Genomic DNA, 11,518 nt, shown 5'->3' on the forward strand with positions numbered 1-11,518 from the left:
GGAGTAGTGACAGCAGTGACAGATGTGTTATGGAGTAGTGACAGCAGTGACAGATGTGTTGTGGAGTAGTGACAGCAGTGACAGATGTGTGGTGGAGTAGTGACAGTAGTGACAGATGTGTTATGGAGTAGTGACAGCAGTGACAGATGTGTTGTGGAGTAGTGACAGCAGTGACAGATGTGTTATGGAGTAGTGACAGCAGTGACAGATGTGTGGTGGAGTAGTGACAGTAGTGACAGATGTGTTATGGAGTAGTGACAGCAGTGACAGATGTGTGGTGGAGTAGTGACAGCAGTGAGAGATGTGTTATGGAGTAGTGACAGATGTGTGGTGGAGTAGTGACAGCAGTGACATATGTGTGGTGGAGTAGTGACAGCAGTGACAGATGTGTTATGGAGTAGTGACAGCAGTGACAGATGTGTTATGGAATAGTGACAGCAGTGACAGATGTGTGGTGGAGTAGTGACAGCAGTGACAGATGTGTTATGGAGTAGTGACAGCAGTGACAGATGTGTTATGGAGTAGTGACAGCAGTGACAGATGTGTTGTGGAGTAGTGACAGCAGTGACAGATGTGTTATGGAGTAGTGACAGCAGTGACAGATGTGTGGTGGAGTAGTGACAGCAGTGACAAATGTGTGGTGGAGTAGTGACAGCAGTGACAGATGTGTTATGGAGTAGTGACAGCAGTGACAGATGTGTTATGGAGTAGTGACAGATGTGTGGTGTAGTAGTGACAGATGTGTTATGGAGTAGTGACAGCAGTGACAGATGTGTGGTGGAGTAGTGACAGCAGTGACAGATGTGTTATGGAGTAATGACAGCAGTGACAGATGTGTTATGGAGTAGTGACAGCAGTGACAGATGTGTGGTGGAGTAGTGACAGCAGTGACAGATGTGTGGTTGAGTAGTGACGGTAGTGACAGATGTGTTATGGAGTAGTGACAGCAGTGACAGATGTGTTATGGAATAGTGACAGCAGTGACAGATGTGTGGTGGAGTAGTGACAGCAGTGACAGATGTGTTATGGAGTAGTGACAGCAGTGACAGATGTGTGGTGGAGTTGTAACAGCAGTGACAGACGTGTTATGGAGTAGTGACAGCAGTGACAGATGTGTGGTGGAGTAGTGACAGATGTGTGGTGGAGTAGTGACAGCAGTGACATGTGTTATGGAGTAGTGACAGCAGTGACAGATGTGTGGTGGAGTAGTGACAGCAGTGACAGATGTGTGGTGGAGTAGTGACAGTAGTGACAGATGTGTTATGGAGTAGTGACAGCAGTGACAGATGTGTGGTGGAGTAGTGACAGCAGAGACAGATGTGTTATGGAGTAGTGGCAGCAGTGACAGATGTGTTATGGAGTAGTGACAGTAGTGACAGATGTGTTATGGAGTAGTGACAGTAGTGACAGATGTGTGGTGGAGTAGTGACAGCAGTGACAGATGTGTGGTAGATTAGTGTCAGCAGTGACAGATGTGTGGTGGAGTAGTGACAGCAGTGACAGATGTGTGGTGGAGTAGTAACAGCAGTGACAGACGTGTTATGGAGTAGTGACAGCAGTGACATACGTGTGGTTGACTAGTGACAGCAGTGACAGACGTGTGGTGGAGTAGTGACAGCAGTGACAGACGTGTGGTGGAGTAGTGACAGACGAGTGGTGGAGTAGTGACAGCAGTGACAGATGTGTTATGGAGTAGTGACAGACGAGTGGTGGAGTAGTGACAGCAGTGACAGATGTGTGGTGTAGTAGTGACAGCAGTGACAGATGTGTGGTTGAGTAGTGACAGCAGTGACAGACGTGTGGTAGATTTGTGACAGCAGTGACAGACGTGTGGTGGAGTAGTGACAGCAGTGACAGATGTGTGGTGGAGTAGTGACAGCAGTGACAGATGTGTTATGGAGTAGTGACAGACGTGTGGTAGAGTAGTGACAGCAGTGACAGACGTGTGGTAGAGTAGTGACAGCTGAGACAGATGTGTTATGGAGTAGTGATAGCAGTGACAGATGTGTTATGGAGTAGTGACAGCAGTGACAGATGTGTGGTAGAGTAGTGATAGCTGAGAGAGATGTGTTATGGAGTAGTGACAGACGTGTGGTTGAGTAGTGACAGCTGAGACAGATGTGTTATGGAGTAGTGACAGACGTGTGGTGGAGTAGTGACAGCTAAGACAGATGTGTTATGGAGTAGTGACAGCTGAGACAGATGTGTGGTGGAGTAGTGACAGCTGAGACAGATGTGTTATGGAGTAGTGACAGACGTGTGGTGGAGTAGTGACAGCTGAGACAGACGTGTGGTGGAGTAGTGACAGCTGAGACAGACGTGTGGTGGAGTAGTGACAGAAGTGTGGTGGAGTAGTGACAGCTGAGACAGACATGTGGTGGAGTAGTGACAGACGTGTGGTGGAGTAGTGACAGCTGAGACAGATGTGTTATGGAGTAGTGACAGACATGTGGTGGAGTAGTGACAACTGAGACAGATGTGTGGTGGAATAGTGACAGACGTGTGGTGGAGTAGTGACAGTAGTGACGGATGTGTTATGGAGTAGTGACAGCAGTGACAGATGTGTGGTGGAGTAGTGACAGCAGTGACAGATGTGTTATGGAGTAGTGACAGCAGTGACAGATGTGTGGTGGAGTAGTGACAGTAGTGACAGATGTGTTATGGAGTAGTGACAGCAGTGACAGACGTGTGGTTGAGTAGTGACAGCAGTGACAGATGTGTTATGGAGTAGTGACAGCAGTGACAGATGTGTTATGGAGTAGTGACAGTAGTGACAGATGTGTTATGGAGTAGTGACAGTAGTGACAGATGTGTGGTGGAGTAGTGACAGCAGTGACAGATGTGTGGTAGATTAGTGACAGCAGTGACAGATGTGTGGTGGAGTAGTGACAGATGTGTGGTGGAGTAGTGACAGCAGTGACAGATGTGTTATGGAGTAGAGACAGCAGTGACAGATGTGTTGTGGAGTAGTGACAGCAGTGACAGATGTGTTGTGGAGAAGTGACAGCAGTGTCAGATGTGTTATGGAGTAGTGACAGTAGTGATAGATGAGTGGTGGAGTAGTGACAGCAGTGACAGATGTGTTATGGAGTAGTGACAGCAGTGACAGACGTGTGGTTGAGTAGTGACGGTAGTGACAGATGTGTTATGGAGTAGTGACAGCAGTGACAGACGTGTGGTTGAGTAGTGACAGCAGTGACAGATGTGTTATGGAGTAGTGACAGCAGTGACAGATGTGTGGTGGAGTAGTGACAGCAGTGACAGATGTGTTGTGGAGTAGTGACAGCAGTGACAGATGTGTTGTGGAGTAGTGACAGCAGTGACAGATGTGTGGTGGAGTAGTAACAGCAGTGACAGACGTGTTATGGAGTAGTGACAGCAGTGACATACGTGTGGTTGACTAGTGACAGCAGTGACAGACGTGTGGTGGAGTAGTGACAGCAGTGACAGACGTGTGGTGGAGTAGTGACAGACGAGTGGTGGAGTAGTGACAGCAGTGACAGATGTGTTATGGAGTAGTGACAGACGAGTGGTGGAGTAGTGACAGCAGTGACAGATGTGTGGTGTAGTAGTGACAGCAGTGACAGATGTGTGGTTGAGTAGTGACAGCAGTGACAGACGTGTGGTAGATTTGTGACAGCAGTGACAGACGTGTGGTGGAGTAGTGACAGCAGTGACAGATGTGTGGTGGAGTAGTGACAGCAGTGACAGATGTGTTATGGAGTAGTGACAGACGTGTGGTAGAGTAGTGACAGCAGTGACAGACGTGTGGTAGAGTAGTGACAGCTGAGACAGATGTGTTATGGAGTAGTGATAGCAGTGACAGATGTGTTATGGAGTAGTGACAGCAGTGACAGATGTGTGGTAGAGTAGTGATAGCTGAGAGAGATGTGTTATGGAGTAGTGACAGACGTGTGGTGGAGTAGTGACAGCTAAGACAGATGTGTTATGGAGTAGTGACAGCTGAGACAGATGTGTGGTGGAGTAGTGACAGCTGAGACAGATGTGTTATGGAGTAGTGACAGACGTGTGGTGGAGTAGTGACAGCTGAGACAGACGTGTGGTGGAGTAGTGACAGCTGAGACAGACGTGTGGTGGAGTAGTGACAGAAGTGTGGTGGAGTAGTGACAGCTGAGACAGACATGTGGTGGAGTAGTGACAGACGTGTGGTGGAGTAGTGACAGCTGAGACAGATGTGTTATGGAGTAGTGACAGACATGTGGTGGAGTAGTGACAACTGAGACAGATGTGTGGTGGAATAGTGACAGACGTGTGGTGGAGTAGTGACAGTAGTGACAGATGTGTTATGGAGTAGTGACAGCAGTGACAGACGTGTGGTTGAGTAGTGACAGCAGTGACAGATGTGTTATGGAGTAGTGACAGCAGTGACAGATGTGTTATGGAGTAGTGACAGCAGTGACAGATGTGTTATGGAGTAGTGACAGCAGTGACAGATGTGTTATGGAGTAGTGACAGCAGTGACAGATGTGTGGTGGAGTAGTGACAGCAGTGACAGATGTGTTTTGGAGTAGTGACAGCAGTGACAGATGTGTTATGGAGTAGTGACAGCAGTGACAGATGTGTTATGGAGTAGTGACAGACGTGTTATGGAGTAGTGACAGTAGTGACAGATGTGTTATGGAGTAGTGACTGTAGTGACAGATGTGTTATGGAGTAGTGACAGCAGTGACAGATGTGTTATGGAGTAGTGACAGCAGTGACAGATGTGTTATGGAGTAGTGACAGCAGTGACAGATGTGTTATGGAGTAGTGACAGCAGTGACAGATGTGTTATGGAGTAGTGACAGTAGTGACAGATGTGTGGTGGAGTAGTGACAGCATTGACAGATGTGTTATGGAGTAGTGACAGTAGTGACAGATGTGTTATGGAGTAGTGACAGCAGTGACAGATGTGTTATGGAGTAGTGACAGCAGTGACAGATGTGTTATGGAGTAGTGACAGTAGTGACAGATGTGTTATGGAGTAGTGACAGATGTGTTATGGAGTAGTGACAGTAGTGACAGATGTGTTATGGAGTAGTGACAGATGTGTTATGGAGTAGTGACAGCAGTGACAGATGTGTTATGGAGTAGTGACAGCAGTGACAGATGTGTTATGGAGTAGTGACAGTAGTGACAGATGTGTTATGGAGTAGTGACAGCAGTGACAGATGTGTTATGGAGTAGTGACAGCAGTGACAGATGTGTTATGGAGTAGTGACAGTAGTGACAGATGTGTTATGGAGTAGTGACAGCAGTGACAGATGTGTTATGGAGTAGTGACAGCAGTGACAGATGTGTTATGGAGTAGTGACAGTAGTGACAGATGTGTTATAGAGTAGTGACAGCAGTGACAGATGTGTTATGGAGTAGTGACAGCAGTGACAGATGTGTTATGGAGTAGTGACAGCAGTGACAGATGTGTGGTGGAGTAGTGACAGCAGTGACAGATGTGTGGTGGAGTAGTGACAGCAGTGACAGATGTGTTATGGAGTAGTGACAGCAGTGACAGATGTGTTATGGAGTAGTGACAGCAGTGACAGATGTGTTATGGAGTAGTGACAGCAGTGACAGATGTGTTATGAAGTAGTTACAGCAGTGACAGATGTGTTATGGAGTAGTTACAGCAGTGACAGATGTGTTATGGAGTAGTGACAGCAGTGACAGATGTGTTATGGAGTAGTGACAGTAGTGACAGATGTGTTATGGAGTAGTGACAGCAGTGACAGATGTGTTATGGAGTAGTGACAGTAGTGACAGATGTGTTATGGAGTAGTGACAGCAGTGACAGACGTGTGGTTGAGTAGTGACAGCAGTGACAGATGTGTTATGGAGTAGTTACAGCAGTGACAGATGTGTTATGGAGTAGTGACAGCAGTGACAGATGTGTTATGGAGTAGTGACAGCAGTGACAGATGTGTTATGGAGTAACAGCAGTGACAGATGTGTTATGGAGTAGTGACAGTAGTGACAGATGTGTTATGGAGTAGTGACAGCAGTGACAGATGTGTTATGGAGTAGTGACAGTAGTGACAGATGTGTTATGGAGTAGTGACAGCAGTGACAGATGTGTTATGGAGTAGTGACAGTAGTGACAGATGTGTTATGGAGTAGTGACAGCAGTGACAGATGTGTTATGGAGTAGTGACAGCAGTGACAGATGTGTTATGGAGTAGTGACAGCAGTGACAGATGTGTTATGGAGTAGTGACAGCAGTGACAGATGTGTTATGGAGTAGTGACAGCAGTGACAGATGTGTGGTGGAGTAGTGACAGCAGTGACAGATGTGTGGTGGAGTAGTGACAGTAGTGACAGATGTGTTATGGAGTAGTGACAGCAGTGACAGATGTGTGGTGGAGTAGTGACAGCAGTGACAGATGTGTTATGGAGTAGTGACAGCAGTGACAGATGTGTTATGGAGTAGTGACAGCAGTGACAGATGTGTAATGGAGTAGTGACAGTAGTGACAGATGTGTTATGGAGTAGTGACAGCAGTGACAGATGTGTGGTGGAGTAGTGACAGCAGTGACAGATGTGTTATGGAGTAGTGACAGCAGTGACAGATGTGTTATGGAGTAGTGACAGCAGTGACAGATGTGTTATGGAGTAGTGACAGCAGTGACAGATGTGTGGTGGAGTAGTGACAGCAGTGACAGATGTGTTATGGAGTAGTGACAGCAGTGACAGATGTGTTATGGAGTAGTGACAGATGTGTTATGGAGTAGTGACAGATGTGTTATGGAGTAGTGACAGCAGTGACAGACGTGTGGTTGAGTAGTGACAGCAGTGACAGATGTGTTATGGAGTAGTTACAGCAGTGACAGATGTGTGGTGGAGTAGTGACAGCAGTGACAGATGTGTTATGGAGTAGTGACAGCAGTGACAGATGTGTTATGGAGTAGTGACAGCAGTGACAGATGTGTTATGGAGTAGTGACAGCAGTGACAGACGTGTGGTTGAGTAGTGACAGCAGTGACAGATGTGTTATGGAGTAGTTACAGCAGTGACAGATGTGTTATGGAGTAGTGACAGCAGTGACATATGTGTTATGGAGTAGTGACAGTAGTGACAGATGTGTTATGGAGTAGTGACAGTAGTGACAGATGTGTTATGGAGTAGTGACAGTAGTGACAGATGTGTTATGGAGTAGTGACAGTAGTGACATATGTGTTATGGAGTAGTGACAGTAGTGACAGATGTGTTATGGAGTAGTGACAGTAGTGACAGATGTGTTATGGAGTAGTGACAGCAGTGACATATGTGTTATGGAGTAGTGACAGTAGTGACATATGTGTTATGGAGTAGTGACAGTAGTGACAGATGTGTTATGGAGTAGTGACAGTAGTGACAGATGTGTTATGGAGTAGTGACAGCAGTGACATATGTGTTATGGAGTAGTGACAGTAGTGACAGACGTGTTATGGAGTAGTGACAGTAGTGACAGATGTGTTATGGCTTTAACACATTTGGTTATCAGACAAACCATCGTGTTCAGACAGCAGCTATTCGCTCTGATACACAAGCTCACCTTTCCCAATCTGCTGCCAGACACCTCTGGTGGCTGCTTATCTTATTTGAGGTCAAAAGAATCAGGCAAAAAACAGTCTGATCCTTCTTTCCTACAACATTTCCCTTTAGGGTGGGGGTGGGGGAGGTCAAGTTGTTTTCAGGGGCCCTACCACCTCAGGAACTGCTCAACTGAACATCCTCACTCCACGTTGGCTAACTCCTTCAGTTCTATTAACCTTTCACTAATTCAAGTACTGTTGTTAGGTTAGAAATCGCACAGGGGGCTGATGAGTTGGCACGAGGGTACTATTTTTAAAAGCTGTGTCGAAATGTGTGCGGGCGCGGACAGGATTGGACACGTTGCGGGAGAAGGTAGTAATGGTCAGAAATCCAGCGGGAGCAGGAATGAAAAAAACCCGTCCGGCGTAGGGCTTTAGTCCACAGTTTGGAGTCTTAAATGTTTCTATTTAGATGATCATCCCTGTCCCCATACAGAAGTCCCTTGGAGATTTGCTAATAAGGCCCGGCTTCCATTGCCGTCGGACTCCCCTATTCGTCGGCAATGCGATAAGTCAGAACGACTGGAATTTAGCGGAAAAAATATGGTGCAAGGCTGCAAGCACTATTTTTTTTCTAGCTAAATTCCTGTAAAATTTCCAGATCCCAGACGGCCCCCTGGCAGCAGTGGTGTGCCCCCGACCTTCCGATACAAAAATGAGAGATTGTGTAAGAAATGCTACAAAGCCTTGAACTGTCTTCTCCTTCAAAGCTTAGCATTAGATGAGGAGACAAAGGGGGAGATTTATCAACAACGGTGCAAAGGAAAAGTTGTCCAGTTGCCTATAGCAACCAATCAGATCGCTTCTTTCATTTTGCAGAGACCTTGTTAAAAATGAAAGAAGCGAGCTGATTGGTTGCTATGGGCAACTTTTCCTCTGGACAGGTTTTGATCAATCTCCCCCAAAGTCTGTGGCTGGTGAAGGGTGACAAAAAGTTGCAAACAAAAGTTTGCACAAAAATGTTGTGATTTTTTACTGCTCTATGCCATGCTCACCAAGTGGGCAGGGATTGGCAAAGAGTGGTCATTGTATTATTTAAAGGAGGCATGGCCTACCCTGTGCGCCAAATTTATGCTTGCTAGCAGGTATAAATTGCACTTGAAATCTGCACCATCTCAGAGCTGGCATAGATTTCGATTGCTGCCTCACAATACAGCCTCAGATGTGCTGTGCGCTTCTTGATAAATCCAGCATGACTGTACACTGGTAGGGGTTCACCTAAGACCGGCATATGAAACGCTTGTCTTAACCCCTTCAGGACCCATGACGTACATGTAGTTCATGGGACCCCGGTACTTAAGGACCCATGACGTACATGTACGTCATGGTATATTCCGGTCCCTGCCGCGGTGCCAGGCAGAGATCGGAATGGCATGATTGCTGAAATCGTTCAGCAGGCATGCCATGCAAACGCCGAAGGGGATCCCAGAACCCCCACATGTCGGCGATCGCAGCAGAGCGCTCGCTAATTCACGCGAGCGATCTGCTGCGATTCCGGTCCTTCAGGTCATTTGTGACCCGATGACCCGGAAAACGATGGTGATCAGCAGTGTACGATAAACCACCAATCACCTTCGGTTGCTGGGAGAGGTGACAATACTGTCACCGCCCCAGCAATGCTGCTATTGGCTGGCGATCGTCCGGCCAATAGCAGCGCGGCGCAGAGGAGGGGTTAACGGTCCTCTCACGCAGCCCTGCCCGCTCGCTAAGTTCAGTCAGCGGGCAGAGGTGCCAGAAGAGGACCGGGACCCCCCTCTGTGCTCCGGAGCCCCCTCATCCACGGCGATTGCCCCCCTAGTGCAGGGACAGTGTTCTTTCAGGGAAAGGTAGGTGTAAAATAAAAGTAAAAGTATAAAAAATTTAAAAAAAATCACCCCCACCTGACCCCCTTATAGGCCCCTATGATCAGTGTCACCAGGGACCTATTAGGGGTTCAGGGCGCTGCGTGCGCCACCCCTTTTTTTTGGCCGCAGCAGGTTTTTTCCCCCCATTATAACGGTGTGTGAGGGAGAATCACACACCGTTATATAAAGTAGTACACCAAGCACCACACTACACCCTTCCCCCCTGCCCTGACCCATGATAACCTGTTGTTGGTGAAGTATAAGGATAAGAGGGATGTCCTTATACTCACCACTATTCATGGGAACGGCAGCACCCCTGTCCCTGTGTGAGGTACCGTGGGACCGGTCCTCAAGCCCGATTGTATTCTGGACTACAATCGGTATATGGGGGGAGTTGATTTCTCAGATCAAGTCCTCAAACCATACAACGCCATGCGGAAAACACGGGCATGGTACAAATAGGTTGCGGTCTACTTGGTACAGGTTGCCATGTACAACGCTTTTGTACTATCCCAGTACGCTGGCAACACAGGGACATTCCTCCAGTACCAAGAAGAAGTCCTAAGGTTCCTGATCTTTGGCGACCGGGAAAGATCACGCCGGACTTCCCAAGAGTCTGGAGTTATAGGCGCCAGGATCGTCCCCGGCCAGCACTTTCCAGGTGAGGTCCCCTGCACTGGAAGGACGGGACGATCCCAGAAAAGATGCAGAGTGTGTTACAGGAAGGGGATACGGAAGGATACCAGGTACCAATGTGACACTTGCTCAGATAATCAGGGCCTCTGCATAGACTGCTTCAGGGAGTATCACACGTCCATGGAGCGCTAAATTTTCCCCTTTTCATTAGAATTTTCCATAATTTGACCAATGTACCAAGTCCAGAGTACATTCAAAATTTTAACCCCCATTAACCACTAAATTGCCCAAAAAAACCTGGAAAAAAAAACCTAATAAGACCTCTGGGGGTGTTTTTTCAGAAATGGATCATAGGTCACTGAGTCACTATCATCGGGGACTTATGTTGCCTCAAATGCGCAGCGCTCTCTCTCCACCTGAGCGGGTGCGCATTTGAGGCAACAGGTTAGGGACGGAAACACACATCACATTCCCAGAATGATGACTCAGAGCATAGGGTTTGAGGTGGGCATATTTTTTTAGTTTTGGCTATGTTCTGGGCCATCATTCTGGGAACATTTCCTGTTTTATTATTATTTATAATTTTCTGGCCCACTGTACCCCATATTACGGGCCTCTGTACCCCACCTGTCTACCCCAGTTACGGCCCGTTGTCCCCCAAGTGTTCCCCTATTTTAGGGCTCAGTGCTACCCCATTAACAGTCCTTGAGGGGCATCCCACATCCTGGCTCCATATGAAGCTCAAGGCCCCTGACTGACCTCACACTATAACAAGACCTGCTGTGCACCCGCCAAGTTGCTGTCATAAAAAAAAAAAAAAGGTATGTCCTTACTCCAAAGAAATGTATTTACAAATTGTGGGGTGTCTTTTCCGCTATTAACCCTTGTAAAAATGTTAAATTTTGGGGAAACCAACATTTTAGTGAAAACTCCTGTGGGGTATTAAGGCTTACTTTATTCCTTGTTACTTTCCCCAAGGAGTCTAGTTTCCAAAATGTGATGCCATGTGGGTTCTTTTTTGCTGTCCTGGCACCATAGGGGCTTCCATAATGCGACATGTCCCCCCCCCCCCCCCATTTCTGCAAAGTTGGCAAATGTGACTCCTTCTCTTCTGAGCATTGTAGCGCTCCTGCAGTGCATTTGACATCCACTTATGGGGTACTTCCATACTCAGAAGAGATGGGGTTACAAATTTTGGGGGGTATTTTCAGCTATTAACCCTTGCAAAAATGTGAAATTTGGGGGGGAAACACATTTTAGTGAAAACATTTTTTCTTTTTTTTACATATGCAAAAGTCGTGAAACCCCTGTGGGGTATTAAGGCTCACGTTATTCCTTGTTACGTTCCTCAGAGGGTCTAGTTTCCAAAATGGTATGCCATGTGTTTTTTTTTTTTTGCTGTCCTGGCACCATGGGGGCTTCCTAAATGCGACATGCCCCCGAGCAAAATTTGCTCTCAAAAAGCCAAAT

The sequence above is a fragment of the Hyla sarda genome, chromosome 6 (genome assembly GCF_029499605.1).
Source record: "Hyla sarda isolate aHylSar1 chromosome 6, aHylSar1.hap1, whole genome shotgun sequence".
Lineage (NCBI taxonomy): Eukaryota > Metazoa > Chordata > Amphibia > Anura > Hylidae > Hyla > Hyla sarda.